Here is a 12,500-nt window from a genome sequence, read left to right on the forward strand (position 1 = left end):
AGACAGCTGGCCCCTCCAGGAGGGAGCTCTGCATGGGGCCGGTGGCTCACAGAGCGCCTTGCTGCGCACACAGGCGGTGCTCTGATCACATTGCACCATACAGCCTGGCGTGGGGAGCAGCCTGCGGGATGCCCTGTGGGGAGCTTTTAGGACTGCAGGTGCGTGGGAATAACAGCCTGACCCACGTGTTGATCGGGCTGGCTCACCACCCGTCTCAGCGCCCCCCTCCCACGCAAGCTTGGCAGCTGGAAAGTCCCTGATGCTCAGTTCTCCCGCTGGGCTAACTGGCGCCAGTATCGGCCGTGGCCCTGCTAAGGCGGCTGTCCTGCCCTGGGCTGTTCTCTGCTGGGTGCACCTCCACCTAGGCTCCCCAGTTCTAGAGGGTTGAAGCCATCCCAGAGACCTTGGTTGGGGGCATGTTTGAGGGCATGTGGGGCTTAGACACCAAACTGAGCACAAGGCATGAGATTTGCCCAAGGCACAGGCACCACTTAAGTCAGCAAAGCCAGCTTTGAATGGGGCTGAAGTGGGTGTCTAAGCCTGGTGCTACCCTCTCTGCCAGGGGAATTACCCCCAGAGAGGGGACTGGGCCCTAAATGTTAGGGGGAAACACCCTTCAAACCTAGGGACTGGAAAACCGGTTCCAGGAAAATCAGAACCAACCCAGACCTGCTCCCAGGACTCGGGGCCGAGTGGAACCTTGAAGGAGGTTTGGAAAAGTTGCTGTCACTTTTTTAAACACAATTTTTGCAGCTCCTCCAGCCAGTCTGTCCCGTTTGGGACCAGCAGCCAGAGAGTCCAGATACCACAGGGGCCTGCAGTCCCAGCCTGCAGCTCTGGAATCTACAGGGAAACCGCAGCCTGAATTTTGGAGCCAAGAGTTCTGACCAGACAGACTCATGTGGCTGGATGCTAGGCCTGGCAGAGGCTCTGACCCTCTGGGGAAGCTCCCAAACTACAAGTCTTTTGCTCTCTTTCAATGCTCCCTATTACTCATGAAGCTCTTCCCCATCATTGACCAGCTAGTCTCCTTGTGCAATGCTCTAGCTTAGTCTTTCAGTGATGGTTTCCTCACTGGCTGGGCCCGCAAGAAGATAAGAGATCTACTACTCCTACCACCTAAGGGAAATCTCCAGTATCTCAAGTGGTGAAGGCCTGTGTTTTCTGTGCCGGACAAGGGTTCTAACCCCAGCTTTGCACATGCCTGTGCTTTACCCACTGAGAGCCTCCGTAGCGCATGGATTTGTTATAGGAAGTATCGTTGCGTGGGGGGAAACTGAGGCATCAGGCAGTTAGGTGACTTGGCTGTGACCGTGCAGGAAGTCAGTGCCGGGATCAGAACTCGGGAGCCCCTGCTCGCACCTCTAGACCCATTCTCCCTCCATGGAGACTTTCTGGGTCTGCCCTCGTGAAGCAAGCGCAGCTGGGGAAGTGAACTAGCCAGAGCAGCGTTTTTCGACTGCCAGGGACTCACTCGGCGCGTTCCCGCTGGCTTCCTCCAGAGTAACTAGCTCTCCCCGCCCCCCCAGATGGAGCCAGCACTGAGAGCCAAGACGGCAGCTGGGAGAACGGGTGGAGGGAAGGGAATTAAACCAGGGGAAATAGTCATAAGGGGGGGAATTAAAAAACAAACCCTAAAGAAGCCCGATTTGTAGTGAGCTGTTGACGATCATCCGAGGGGCTGGCAAAGCTGCTTCAGATGGGTTAGCAAGTGAATTAGCTTAGCAGCACTGAGAGCCTCCGATTCCCTGCCTGGCTTGCAGAGCAGGAGCCAGTGTGCCGGGGAGGGATGCTTCGGTCAGCGAACATCTGGTGAGAAATGGGATTTGCATTCCCAGATTTTGCATTCCTCTGCGTACGGCCTACGAGGAGCGTGTGAGCGGAGGCTGCTTAGCCCAGCGCTCTGGTGAGTCAAATCCCCCCTTTCTCATTCTCCTATGTAATGTGCCTCCTGAATGCAGGCGGGTGGCACTTAGCCCTGGGCTGCAACTCCGGACGTTTGGCTGGAAGGAGCTGGGGTGCAGGGAGCTGCCGTGCTCAGGCAGGGAGTCCCCTCCCGGGAGGCTGCAATGCAGTGGAAAGTGGCTGCAATGCAGGCGGTCCTGTGCAAGTGGAAGCAATGGGCTGCGGTCCTGTGACATGAAGGCTTGAGAAGCGGACAGTGGGATTAAGAAGAAAGTGACCTCCTGTAGTGGTTTATTCTTCCTTTCTCTTGTTTCATCTCCTTTCCCGCATTCGTGCGTGTAGTGTCCGAGCGGCTCATGAACAGTCACGGGGGGCGCCGGGAGGCTGGGGAGTGTTTCCCCCATTTTACAGGTGGGGAAACTGAGGCACAGACTTGCCCACAGAACCAGGAACAGATCCTGAGTTCTAGTCCAATGCCTTCTCCACAGGCCCATTCTTCTGCCCTGTCGCCTGGCAGAACGCTGCTCGTTCCATCGGCTGGGGGTTGATGCACAAGCCAGGCCTGTGCCCCCCTGCATGGTCACGTTTCCTTTTGCTTGCCTAGCCCAGCCCCTGGCCAAGCTCTGCAAACTCGCCGTGAGCTAGGAAAGCAAAGGGAGGATCTGGGCCAGCCCTGCTCTGCCTCTCATAGCTACTACCTGTGTATAGGCCCAGGGGAAAGCTGAAGCAAAGGGAGGGGCTGGGTGCGGCTCATTTGCATGCCAGTACCCAGCAGGCTTTTCAAGCACTCCACTTGCCCATAATGGTACGTGAGCTGTGAGCCACGCTCGTGTAGATGGGTTCACAGCGCTCCAGCGTGCTGTGGAGGGAGCAGCGTTGGACAGTGACACCCCAGTTAGCGTGGGACGCAGAGACTTCTAACCCAGTGGTGATGGTGTGGGTGTGAGACTGGACAATGGGCCGGTTTTGGGGGGGCAGGGGCGGAAGCTCCCTGCGAATGGGGGTGAGGGAGGTATTGGGACTAGGCATGGAGAGGTGGGGGGTTGGGGGTTCATACCTGCTGCTCCCAGGCCCGTTGAGAGAAATGCCCTGTTTGCTGGGGCAGCTCCCCTGCTCCTGCACTTCATTTACACTGATGTTACAGCGGTTTCCAGGGCACCTCTCAGGTCAGGGCCCTGATACAGTTGTCCCGCTTCCCCATCCCCTTGTCATCCCTGCCTGGGCCCACCCCTCCACTCCCTGCTCCCTGGCTTCATCCTGGGCACCACAGCAGCTGCACAAGCCCCTCCAGGTCCCCCTGTCGCCTCTGCCCGCCCCCCAGGGATGTGCAAGTTTACATGGGGGAAGAGCCCCTGCAGTATTTCCATTGCAGGGGTGCTAATCCTCCCATCCCCCTGCCCCCACCTGTGCTGTCACCCCTGGGTACAATAATGCCTCCTTTAGCATGCGCTCAAGGGGCTAACTCATTCATCCACAGTATTATCAGAATGTCTGGACATGCTCAGCAAAGCTTCCAGTAACTCTGCCCCCTATTTCCCCTCCCCAGCCTTAACCTTAACTCTGCCCCTTGTTTCCCCTCCCCCGCACCATTCCTAACTGCAGTCGCATGGCCTCTCGCATGGCATCCACCCCTCGCACCTGGTTTAGGAGCAGGAGGGTTGTGCCAAGAGGGTCAGGTAGGAGTAGGAGGAACCTGTATGTCCCATGTAGCTTTCTAGTGGTGGAGGGGTCAGTGTGCAGGTGGATGCTAAGGTAGCACTGCGGGCTACTGGATAGGACATCGAGAGGTGGCACCTTATCCTTGTCCTCATTGGGTCTGATGCTTGCTGTGGCAGAGAAGCCATGCTCCAGTGGGCAGAGCGTCTGAGTGGAAGTCAGGGGCCCCGGGCTCGCTTCCCAAATGGAGCGACTCCCACCTGCACTCTGCAAAAAGTGCTCCGCAAGTGCTGAGTATAGCTGCACAGCAGATCCGGGCCTTTGTGTTCCACCGTTTCCTTAGCTCCTGCCCTGCCCCTTTGTGGGTGCAGAAAAGGCACCAGGCTGGTGCAGTGTGCTGTGGGATCAGGTGCTGGCCTGGCTCCCGTTGCACCGGGCTATAGTCATGGCACATTGGCCTAATCGATAGAGCACTGGACTTAGGGCCACAAGCTTGTGGCTCTGGTCTCCTGTGGGGTCACTAAGTGCTACTGGAATAGAAATAATGCTAAGGTGCAAGGCAGTGGAGAATCAAGCTGCCCTAACACTGCTAATTTGGCCTGGCACTTTGCAAGCGGTGTCCTCCACTGCAACTCCAAGATCTCAGCATCCAAGCAGGAGAGACCATGTGTTTTGCATTGGAGCGGGTTGGAGGCTGGCTGGGAATGCGAAAACGTGGTGCCCGTGCCCATGAGCCGCTTGTATCCACCTCATCACCTGCCCATTGTCCCCCAGTAGAGGAGGGGGAAATGGGCAGCTGAGGTTTCAGGGACGGGAAGCGTTACTGCAGGCCAGCTGTGGCTGGCAGGCTTCCCAGCTGTGCTCCGCAAGGCCTGTAATCTGAGCGCATTCCCGGGACCAGCAGAGGGCTTCCCTGCACATCTGTCCTGGGCGGTGCTTGGACAGGACAAGAAAGAGGCTCCTAAGCAGGGGAAAGTTTCCCCGCCAGCCTGTGCGGGGGAGCGCATTATCCCAGCCCCTGGAGGCCCTGCCTAATGATGCTCAGGCTAGGAAACTACAGGGATGCGACAAGACAGACACCCGGGCCAGGCTCAGGGAGAGCAAACAGCTCTGCCTGCCTGCCCCTTCTCCAGCACAGCAGAGAACTAGAAGGCTGGAACAGGCAGTGTCAGCACGTAGCAGGTCCCCCCAGGGATCTCACAACGAGAAACTGGGACTGCACGCAGCAGGAATTGTAATATATACTGCAGCTAACAGCATCTCCGGGGGGTCACTAGGACAGGGGAGGCTCCGAGGGCTAGCTCAAGGGAGGAAGCCCAGATGTAGGACAGGGTCATCAAATGCTTGCTAACACAGCCAAAATGCAAGGTCATCCATCGAGAAGGAAGAAATTCAGGCCAGACCCACACACTGGGGGACTGTGTCCTGGAAAGCAGGGACTCAGACTATCTCTAGGGGGGTCAGAGTGGACACGAGTGCCCAGCGAGATGCTGTGGCCAAAAGCACAAATGCGATATCTGAGCGTTTCAACGGGTGCGGTGAGCAGGAGCAGGAAGGCGACTTTACCTCTGCGTGCGGCGCTGGGGAGACCAACACTGAAACGCTGCATCCAGTTGTGGGGTCCACAGTGTTTGAAAGGACGTTGACAAATGGGAGCGGGCGCAGAAGAGAGCCACCAAAATGATTCAAGGGCTGGAGAAAATGCCAGACAGCGCCAGACTTGCTGTGCTTGGTCTGTTTAGCTGATCAGAAAGAAGAGTGAGCGGTGCTGTGCGTAAGTCCCTTCCCGGGGAGAACACAACAGGTATTACAGGGCTCTGTAATCTAGCAGAGAAAGGCAGAGGGAGAGTCAGTGGCTGGAAGCTGAAGCCAGACAAAGTACCAATGTTTAACTGTGAGTCATTGGAACAAACTCCCCCGGGAAGCGGTGGACTCTCCATCTCTTGATGTCCTTAGATCCGGCCAGGACACCTTTCTGTTGAGCTCAGCACAGGGGCAACTGAGGGAAACTTCCTGGCAGGAGGTCAGACAAGGCGAGCTAATGGTCCCTTCTGGCCTTCAATGCTGTGATCTCTGGCTGCAGGGGTTGGTGACAGGCCTGTCGAGCGGCTCCAAAGCAGCCCACGTCAGGGACGGAAAGTTGTTCCCCTCTTTAGATGTGGTTAACACACCGGACACCGCCCCTGTGAAATGAGCTGTCAGGTTTCAGACCACATCACAGTCGCTGCTAATTGGCTCCCTTAGTATGCGTCTCTGCCGAGAGACCAAGGGGGGACCGAGCCAGGCAGACCCCCACCCCCTCTCGGCCCTAGCCGTCGTCCCTCCAGCATAGCATGTGGGAAGTTTGCACTGATCTTCCTTGTGCTGCACTTGTTCCAGAGATGTACAGAGACCATCGAGCTCTTCTCCTGGCCCCGTTACGTTCACACATGCACAAGCTCTCCCAGGCCAACAGGTGTCAACCCCCTTCCTTGTGCACGCCGCGGGCTGGTATAATTGCACAAGGAGCGCCAAGCCCATCCTGGTTCTGCATTGAAGGGGGAAATTCACCCGGACGCCTCCTCCAGGCTTGACGAGAACAGGTGTGAAATCGATTGACCGGGCCACGAAGGGAAGTGCAGCCAGGCTGAATAGCAGGAGCAATCAGAGCAGCAGGGCTCCAAAAGACAATGCGAGAAGAGGCTGCCATAGGCCCCCTCCCCACGGCATGCCGCGGGCTAGCAAAGCCGCCTGCCCCCCTGCTCGGAAATGCTCCTTTACGAACCGGATCCTGCTCATCGATGCGACTCGACGCTGTGTGACTGTGGGGATCTCCAAGCAGGATCTGCGGTCTCCCAACACCCCCTGCTGCCCTGAGAGCATTCTTTCACCACCCTGCACATCCTGAATTACTTTCCTCTCGAGCATGTAAGCTGATCTCAGGAGCCCGGGCTAACGTAAACCGCCAGCGTGTGGCGGGGCCAGTTCCAAGGGGATGCGTGGGGTGGGTTGGACTCCTCAGTCCTCGTTCTGCCCTCAGTTCTGACCCCCTGACACTGAGGGCCCAACACAGCCTTTCATACTAACTAACCCTCCCTAGGACTCCGCTGGGCCAATGCACTCCCACTCACCAATGGGGGAGGCTGGCAGCTGGCATACCACGCAGGCAGGGCATGCTGCTGTTACCCCTTTACACCCGTGCAGTTGGCCAAAGTGTCTGGGTCCAGCAGGTTGTTTTCGCTAGGAGGAGACAGTGATGGTGGAGGTGGAGTCGGGTATTATGGTTGCCAACCCTCCAGGATTGGCCTGGAGTCTCCTGGAATTGGCATCAATCACTCGCTGACTATTGAAAGCAACCCGGGAGATTTTAATAGGATATTTTAAGAAAATGACATTACGTCATGTTGGGGGGGGGGGGAATCTCCCGGAATAACTCAGTCAGAGTTGGCAACCCTATCGGGTATCCTTGGTGCCGTGATGTTTATTTACAAGAACGTACATAAAGTCCTGTTTCCCTGACCACAGCAGGACTCAAGCTGTAGGAGTTAGTTTCTGTGCTCACATCTCCAACCCCCTTTCAGCCAATACTCAGCCTAAAAGCTCTCCCCCCAGGCTTTTCTCAGGGTCACGCTCCCAGGGCTTGTTTAGGTTGTGTCTGAAACTTCCTTGCTGCCTTCTCCTTCCTCCTCTGGTGTTTCTGCCCTTCTCTCTCCCACATACCCCCACATCCAGCCCAAATCCTCCAACCACATCGTGCCAATTGCTGAGCCGACTCAGATGTGCCTTACCTATGTTTTGGGTGCGGACCTGCCTGCGTTTTGGGTTGAAGCCCCCTTTTGTATCAGAATTTTATCCCGCAGCGCAACCGTTTCACCCAGCCCCACAATGCTATCACATACTTTACAGGAGCGGGGGACCTGCATTCACTTACCCCCTTCTGTTAGCTGCTTCCTCTGCTACGCTCCCCTCCTCCATTTATCACATACACTCTTGTAGGCCCTGTCTCTGCCTGCTGTAATGGAAGAGGCACATGGCTGTCTCAAGACACAGTGGGTATCCCCACACCACCTGGTTCATACTCCTTTATAGCGCTAACCTTGCATCATTCTCTGTGCGTGGCCGCAGGGCCCTCTGTCTTTTGCTGTGTGGCGCCATGGGGCAGCAGCCCAGAATGCACTGGATGCAAACACAATTGGGCAACATGGCCGGCACAGATACAGGAGAGGAAGTTATGGAAAAGCGGCTGCTTGGCCACAACTTTGTCCTGTGCGGTCAGACGAGAGAGAGTCTTAACCTGAGCAGAGGGAGCTGCTCGCAGGAAATGTGAAGCCTAGAGCAGATTTGCTAAAGGAGCCAACCAGAGATACCTGGCATGGGGCAGGCCCCCCGCCCCTCATGCAGCTGGTTCCTTATAAGGGAGCTGAAGCAGTTTGGGGGGCAGGGCATGAGGGGCTGCAGAGGAAGCAGTCAGGGTGGGGCAGATAAGAGAGGCTCTGGGAGGGAAGCTTTGTGTGCTCCCCTGACTGTGACGTAAGAGCCATGCTCTAGGACAGCTTGGGGACTCTGTGAGTGACTGGGGAAGTTCCCTTTTCTGCTTGTGTTTGAGGAACTTTGTGAATACAGAAACCAGCCCCCAAGCAGGGCTGTGAGCGAAGGAGAAAGACTGCATGGGGCTGAAGGAGCCCTGCCCCCGAAGATGGGGAAATGGGGCAGGCACTGCAGAGGTACCCCCGGCCATAAGGGGGTGTTTGGGTGGCAGCCATACTGTCACACTGGGTTACAAAGTGGCACTGATAGGGCCAGATCCTATGCTGGTGTAAATGAGTATTGCTTCGTTAAAGGGAATGCAGCTGCCTGTATTTACACCAGCTGAGGATCGAGCCAAGAGCGTGGATTGACCCTTAATTCCCTTAGAGCAGGGGGCTCAAATGGGAGATGATGTGTGTGAGTCGTGGGACTAGTCTACCCAGGGAAATGTACTGTGTGGACAGGCTTATTCTGGAGTAAGCATGTTCACACTACATGTTATGCTGATCAGTTTCCACAAGCCCTCAGGGAGTCTGATTGGTTTAACATACACACAAACAGGGGCTGGGGAAAGTGACGCTTCCCTATGCTAATTTCCTGGAATCCAAGACCACTGGGATGGTCTGGTCTGGCCTCCAGCACAGCGCAGGCCACAGAAGTCTCCTGCGATCTCTGGTACAAAGGGCGTTGTAGAGGCTGGAGGGCGGTGCTGTGGGTCACTGGTGAAATAGACCATATGGGACAGGTTGTCCAATGAGCTCGGCATGTTGGGGGCTGAGCTCTTCTGCAAACCTGCTTCCACGTGTGCCCGGCCCCCAAGTAAGCAGGTTGCTGTTCCCACCAGCGGGAGCGTGTCCGATAGAACTTGGTGGAGTGAGTCAGTCTGGGGATGGCAGGGATATAGGTTAATCTGTTTGTAATAAATCAGCTCTTGCTTTGCTTAATTCTCCACCCAGCTTGGTGTTCAGGGCACAATGCAGTCAGCTCCTCTTCAGGGCAGCACATAAGGACTCCAGGGGCTAACAGTGATGGAGTTTAGGGCCAGTGGTGCTCTTTTTAGGTGAATTACGGCACAGAGTGATTGACAGCTGTCTTGCAAACCTGCCTGTCTGAAGGAAACCAGGAGGAGCGATCTGTGGTGGGGGCTGCCTGCTCTGGGATCATGGCCCCAAGGGCAAACCACAATTCAGATCACTAGGAGTTTTACTGGCTCCCTGAAGCAGAGCAGGCGCTGGGAGTCGGAAAGGCTATCCCCTCTTTTTGTTCTGCGCCTGTTCCCCCAGCCTGGCTAAGGCCAAGTTTCCTATTTGTGCGTTTCTTGTTAGATCCCTGAGCAAGAGGCCTGATCTTCCCCATCTTTAAAAAAGGGAAGAAGGAGGATCCGGGGAACTACAGGCCAGTCAGCCTCACCTCAGTCCCTGGAAAAATCATGGAGCAGGTCTCCAAGGAATCAATTCTGAAGCACTTAGAGGAGAGGAAAGTGATCAGGAACAGTCCACATGGATTCACCAAGGGCAAGTCATGCCTGACTAACCTAATTGCCTTCTATGAGGAGATAACTAGCTCTATGGATAAGGGGAAAGCAATGGACGTGTTATTCCTTAACTTTAGCAAAGCTTCTGATACAGTCTCCCACAGTATTCTTGCCGGCAAGTTAAAGAAGTACGGGCTGGATGAATGGACTGTAAGGTGGATAGAAAGCTGGCTAGATCATCGGGCTCAACGGGTAGTGATCAATGGCTCCATGTCTAGTTGGCAGCCAGTATCAAGTGGAGTGCCCCAAGGGTCAGTCCTGGGGCCTGTTTTGTTCAATATCTTCATTAATGATCTGGAGGATGGCATGGACTACACCCTCAGCAAGTTTGCAGATGACACTAAACTGGGAGGAGTGGTAGATATGCTAGAGGGTAGGGATAGGATACAGCGGGACCTAGACAAATTAGAGGATTGGGCCAAAAGAAATCTGATGAGGTTCAACAAGGGCAAGTGCACAGTCCTGCACTTAGGACGGAAGAATCCCATGCACTGCTACAGACTAGGGACCGAATGGCTAGATAGCAGTTCTGCAGAAAAGGACTTAGGGGTTACAGTGGACGAGAAGCTGGATATGAGTCAATAGTGTGCCCTTGTTGCCAAGAAGGCTAACTGCATTTTGGACTGTATAAGTAGGGGCATTGCCAGCAGATCAAGGGACGTGATCATTCCCCTCTATTCAACATTGGTGAGGCCTCATCTGGAGTACTGTGTCCAGTTTTGGGCCCCACACTACAAGAAGGATGTGGAAAAATTGGAAAGAGTCCAGCGGAGGGCAAAAAAAATGATTAGGGGTCTGGAGCACATGATTTATGAGGCGAGGCTGAGGGAACTGGGATTGTTTAATCTGTAGAAGAGAAGAATGAGGGAGGATTTGATAGCTGCTTTCAACTACCTGAAAGGGGGTTCCAAAGAGGATGGATCTAGACTGTTCTCAATGGTACCAGATGACAGAACAAGGAGCAATGGTCTCAAGTTGCAGTGGGGGAGGGTTAGGTTGGATATTAGGAAAAACGTTTTCACTAGGAGGGTGGTGAAGCATTGGAATGGGTTACCTAGGGAGGTGGTGGAATCTCCTTCCTCAGAGGTTTTTAAGGTCAGGCTTGACAAAGCCCTGGCTGGGATGATTTAGTTGGGGATTAGTCCTGCTTTGAGCAGGGGGTTGGACTAGTTGACCTCCTGAGCTCCCTTCTAACCCTGATATTCTATGATTCTATTATTTCTGTCTATGTAGATATTTGCTCTGTTGTTGTAGGATCCGAGCAGCTCACCATCAATGGCTTAACCCTCGCATGTCCCAGGAGGTAGGGGAGTTATGCTCTAGGGATTATTGTGGGGCAGTTCTCTGGCCTGCGCTATACAGGGGTCAGACTAGATGATCACACTGGTCCCTTCAGGCTTTGCAATCTATGAAGCTGGTTTCAGAGCCATGGAACTGCTGCACAGGGTAGTGAAGTGATTTGCTTCGATTGGAGCCCAGGTCTCTGGGGGCCCGTCAGACCTGTGTCTGAGCTGAGCTGTGCTACACCCAACCTCTGCTGGACCTTGTGTCAGGTACAGCAGGAGTCTCCTGCTGCTGGGGCCAGGTGGCCCTGAATCAGAGATCACAGTCAGCCTTGTGCAGCTGCCTCTCTCTGCTACGTCTGAGCTTGGGGGGAATCAGAGGCCAGTGTGCCGCTGCTGGAGTTGTATCCGCCTGCACTAGGTCTCATTCGGGATGTGCAGGCAACTTGGGACATGCAGCACACGAGATCCCCAGAACGGTCGCAAATCCTGTCTCCCAGCAGCCCTTGCAGGGTGATACCAGCCTCTCTCTTCGTTCTGATAAGCCCGGCTGAGCGGTTCTCTGTTGCCCAGCTGGCAGTGCCCACCCAGGTGTGCTTGAATACAATATTTTCTGCTGGGTAGAGTCCGTTACGCAGCCTGCGTCCTGAGACACTTCGTAGAGTTCAATGATAAATACGGGAAAGAGGAGAGACCCTCGGGGGCAGAGACAAGGGAGAAGAGCTGTGTGTTCAGATGAGATTTAGACAGACAAGGCCAGTGCAGGAACTCTGGGGGGTGCAATGCTGCAGTGGAGAATGCTCTTGCACCCCGTCAGAAGGGGGCAGGGAGGAGGCCGGCACTAGCTGATCAGAGCGAGCCTGGGTCCTGGCAGGAGATGCAGGGAGCTTGGAAGCTGAACAGAGCACTAGACCCTAGTCACATTCACCTGTCCTGGCTGACTGTTTACAGCTGATTTCACAGAGAGCGAGAGAGGGCTTTGCACTTAGCGCTCTTCAGATCCGTTGTTGCTTTGAACCCCAAATCGGGTCGTGACCTCAATTTCCTGTAATCTGACTAAAGTGCTGGGGGTGAGCGATATGGACTCTGGGTGGCTTCTTAATGGAAATTGAATTCTTGCAATCGTTTCATCTGCCCGTTTTTCTCTGGCATATGAAAGGAATTCCTCTCGGCCACTCGAGGGCTCAGACGGTGACATGTTCTGTGTGGCTGGGCCTCATCCCCTGCTTTCAGCTGCAAGGGACCAGGGGGGACAGGTGAGAATCTCCCTGAAACATGGCTCAAGTGAGGGGATGGAGAGGAATCATGTAGAAATGGATAATCAGGGAAATGGCTATTGTGTTCTGGCCACTGTACTGGGGTCCTTGCCCCCCCACAGCATTGTGAAAAGGGGAACCTCAAAAACAGCAGTGGGATCCAGCTCCAGGCAACAGACCCGGATCCCAACTTCCCTGGAGGTCTGTGGGGTGTGGATGACAAAGGGGGTTTTGTTCAGACCCATCCTCAAGATGGGGGCCAGCTGCAAGTTGTGAATCTGGAGTTGGACGTCTCCAAAGTTTTAGGTGGGTTTGGATCTGGGAGAGGGTTGGTGCATGTGATGCCATGTTTGCTTGCAA

General features: G+C 55.0%; 1 protein-coding gene across 10 annotated transcripts in view; it reads left to right on the top strand.

The window, feature by feature from the left end:
* Nucleotides 1–12,500, top strand: part of NAV1 (neuron navigator 1) — a 286,936-nt gene that overhangs the window by 79,017 nt on the left and 195,419 nt on the right. The window contains exon 1 of one of the 10 annotated variants that reach the window (XM_065594972.1): nucleotides 1,657–1,906. The exons of the other annotated variants lie outside the window; for them this stretch is intronic. The gene's annotated coding sequence lies outside the window, so the exon portion shown is untranslated. Of the gene's footprint in view, nucleotides 1–1,656; nucleotides 1,907–12,500 lie in introns of those variants that run through there. 10 annotated transcript variants of the gene reach the window in all.

The sequence above is a fragment of the Chrysemys picta genome, chromosome 4 (genome assembly GCF_011386835.1).
Source record: "Chrysemys picta bellii isolate R12L10 chromosome 4, ASM1138683v2, whole genome shotgun sequence".
In the NCBI taxonomy this organism is placed as follows: domain Eukaryota; kingdom Metazoa; phylum Chordata; order Testudines; family Emydidae; genus Chrysemys; species Chrysemys picta.